This window comes from Pinus tabuliformis, chromosome X (genome assembly GCF_031772625.1).
Source record: "Pinus tabuliformis cultivar Carrire ecotype Pingquan chromosome X, CPIR1, whole genome shotgun sequence".
NCBI lineage: Eukaryota > Viridiplantae > Streptophyta > Pinopsida > Pinales > Pinaceae > Pinus > Pinus tabuliformis.
Window position 1 is genome coordinate 644,987,559 of NC_142308.1, and position 3,754 is coordinate 644,991,312.

The window sequence follows — 3,754 nt, forward strand, 5'->3', positions numbered from 1 at the left end:
CTCTTTAAGTTTCAAATTTCACCTCTGTAATAGAAATTTGTATTATTTGAGTTATCTTAATAATCCTTAAAAAAACATGAAAATATGAACTAGAAAACACATTACAATAACACCGTAAAACATTTTAGTACGAAGAAGACAATGACAATATCCCATAAATATGTTAACCAAAACTCCAACTTAACATTAATAACCCTATCAAATCATGTACCGCCTATATCATCATCATCATGCATTTAAAAAATAGAATGCAGACTCCTCTACCCGCTATCACCGGCGTTGTAGTGAGTCTTAGAATCTACAACCAAACATTATAACAATTATAATTTCATGATAATTGATCAATTATTAGTGGTTGCAAACTCTATTATTATAAAGCAAAAAGCAAGGCGGCCATAATTGTCTCTCCTTATTTGTTACATCATGTCTAGATTCCTTGCATCATCTACTAAATTACTACACATTTACATCATGCATATTTTTGTATCTTCTTGTATTTTCCTAAAATACATATGGTGTATAATCATTTCGTCGTTCACATGGCCCGCTTCCTTCACATTTTCTTCTTTGTCTTCTCATGGATTTTTACTAACTCCCGGCTTTTCTTCAAGCGATTTGTGCCAAATGGGGCCAAAAAAAAATCAGGGGCATACGGGGTGGTGTGACATTGTATGGGACCTCCAAATTTTCCTAGTTCTTAGTTAAAGGAAAATTAAGTGAAATATGGTGGATATTGATTGTCCGCTTTTATCGCTGGTCCCTCTTCCACTGAGAGATATCGACCTCTTATATAATGAAATATTCGGCCCCATATGACCTCAGAAATTCTGTTTCTCACTGGCGACAGAAAGCTGAACTACTGCACAAATTGGGAAATCGGACGGGAAATTTTATTTGAATGCTTCGCTATAATGGGGGGAGTCGGGATTGCAACAAGGTTATAACTCCGTTCACTTTATTACATTAACCCGGTTATAAATCTAACGGGGGCTCTTCTGTACTCCTGTTGTATACAGTGGTAAACATTGGCCTTATCCTCTAATCGCAAGACTTGCAAACATTTAAAAGCTAGGTCGCATAAGGCCTTGTCTTAGGGAGGCGAGTCTTCGAGGCATAAATTTATTGGCAGGGTCCAGTCACTCTTTACAGAGGAGATCTTTGGTTTGAAGCTAGGTCGCATAAGGCCTTGTCTTAGGGAGGCGAGTTTTTGAGGCATAATTTATTGGAAGGGTCCAGTCACTCTTTACAGAGGAGGTCTTTGGTTTGAATCAATTCGGCAGTCGATCCAGTTTCAACGGCGTGATTACAGTTCTACTGATTGATTTCACCGGTAAAATTCTTCTTTCAATTGTATTAATTTTCCTAGCCGTTGTAAATCCGTTAGGTTTTGAGCTCTGGATCCTGTTTGCTTTGGAAAAGCGTTCTCCCTCGTTTTCTGGCATCCAACTGATGCTTGGAATTCTTTTGATTTTCAGATACCTGGCAGGAAATCGGAAATTTCAAGGTATTGGCGTGTTAAAGAGCATAAAATTCGGTTTCTTTGAGGTTTCTTAAAGAATTTGCGGCAAGAAACCGTGAATTTCAAAGTTCTTTCAGAAAACTTTTACCAGCTGGGAACTATATACAGAAATTCGAACAAAATTAAATTAAATTCAGTTTATCCGCGGATTTGCCATGATCGGAATACTGAAATCTTGTATTTTTTAAAATCTCCTTAAATCAAGCTGAAACGCGATGTTTGTTCTAAGGAATTGAAATTGGACCAATGAAATCCTAGTCTTGTAGAATTTGCCATAGGTTGAAATTAGAATCAAAAGCCTTGTGGATTTCTTGGTGGCAACTTATTTTGAATCTTGATTTTATTTTATTTTCAATCAGGTAACACGGTTAGATTTATCCTGACAAAGAATTTGGAACCAGCAGCGGAGGATTCGAACGAAACAAGTCGCTTTAATTTGTCGGAAGGTCGATAAGGATATTTTTGGTAGTATTTCGGGCGGTCGGGCCTTTAAACTGTTGGTAGAAAGGCACGCTGAGAACGTGAGCAGAGTAGGGATTGAGAATTGCAGGATGCTTACCGTTATTGTTTTATGAAGTAGGACAATAATACGTTTACGGAGGAAATTTTAGGTGAAAGAGGGATAATTTTCTTTTGAAATTTATCGGAGTAGGTTATTCATTTAGGAAAGACATGTGCGGGATAAGTTTCTAATTTCTTTATGTTGCATATATTGATTTACAGATTGTAAATTTCCTTGTATTTTTTCATCTTTTGAAGCTATAAAGAATCTTGATTCACCGTTTTTGCAGGATGCTAATTTTATCAAGAAGCGAGCCGTCCATTCGGTGTGCAGACTTCAGCTTATGGCTCGTATACAATTGAGGATAATTAACCTATTCTGAGCAGCAGAACTTGAAGGATTTGACATGGCTTTACCGACAAACACTTCAGGAGTTTTATGGAAGGTTTCCAGAGGATTGAAAGCATGCGTGGATCGATGCAAAAGCTTTATTCTCGAACCACTTTTTCTATACACCATTTTCTGGACAATATTCCTGGCAACAGTAGTGACTGTTGCATCGGTGAGCCCTGAATTGGCATTCACTTTCGGTTTTTCGCCATTTACAGAATTCTCCCTGGCGTGCGATGACCTTCAAGGGAAATATTTGAGATTGCCGTTGGATAAGCCGGGAGATGTCATATGCCTGCCTGCTCACACGGTAGGGAAATCAAACGTGGATTTCTTGATTCCTCCCATCTTTGCAGCTGTGGTTGTGGCAGCTTCGGCCTGCTTTGTCCACGCGGTGGGCCTCTGGGAAATATGATATGACATTAATGCGGCGGCATGTGAAAGCCGAGTCAAAATTGAAAATCCCAATCTGAGCTTTTGGATGATCAGAGGATAATCTATTCTGCAAGAACTATATGTTCCTACCAAGTGCAGGTAAGCTATACCCTTAAATATTATCTTCGGGGGTCGTTTCCCCATTAAGGTTAGTTGGAATGGCACTGGCTTTATTTTAAATGTTGTTGCTTATATAGGAAACAAGGTGTGACTACTTATGATAGGTTTGAAGGTGTAACTACTTACAGTTTGAAATGTATTGCACATCTTACTTGTGTGATCAGCTTAGACGTATAAATTGTAGTGTTTTTTTCCCTTCAGAGAGTGGTGTTTATTTCCAAGGGCTGGCTCACCCGAAGGGGCCTCGGGGTGAACCCACTCCCCATTACAGAAAGTGCAAATTGTAATTGTTATTAAAGTGTTTAATAATATAAGAAAATTGGTTGAGCTTCCATCTTATAATATGCGTAAGTGATCTTTATTTATGGGCAATAATCAATTTCCATTTCAACTACTCTTTGGATTTCCCTGTTGTAATCACATGCACGATCAGGCCAAATGTGTGCCTTCCATATCTCCTTACGAACCAGAACAGCAAAATATGAAATGGCATGGGAATATAAACCTTCAGAGTAGAAATTGAACCCTTGTTGCGATTGGTACGTAACTGAATCGCTATATGTAATTGACCTATAAATTGCGACTTTTGAGTTGTAACACATTCTTGATTCACGGACAAGGGTTCGTTAAATATTGAGCATTTATACGAACACCCAATACACCTGGAGATGCTGAAGCCACATCTTCTACGAGACTTCCGTAACATGTAAGGTGTTTAAAGTGCAAAATTAACATTATTATTGCACGTTTAATGTCATGAATATGAAAATGATGGTAACAATGAAAAA

General features: G+C 38.1%; 1 long non-coding RNA gene across 2 annotated transcripts; it reads left to right on the forward strand.

The window, feature by feature from the left end:
* Positions 1–817: 817 nt before the first annotated feature.
* On the forward strand, positions 818–2,551 carry LOC149141647 (uncharacterized). Of its 2 annotated transcripts, none has more exons than XR_016264218.1 (4): positions 818–1,330; positions 1,476–1,504; positions 1,879–2,130; positions 2,311–2,551. It is a non-coding gene; the product is annotated as an uncharacterized LOC149141647 (long non-coding RNA). The 2 variants fall into 2 exon arrangements; XR_016264217.1 differs by having other exon boundaries at positions 821–1,330; positions 1,879–2,040.
* The last annotated feature ends 1,203 nt before the right edge of the window (positions 2,552–3,754 follow it).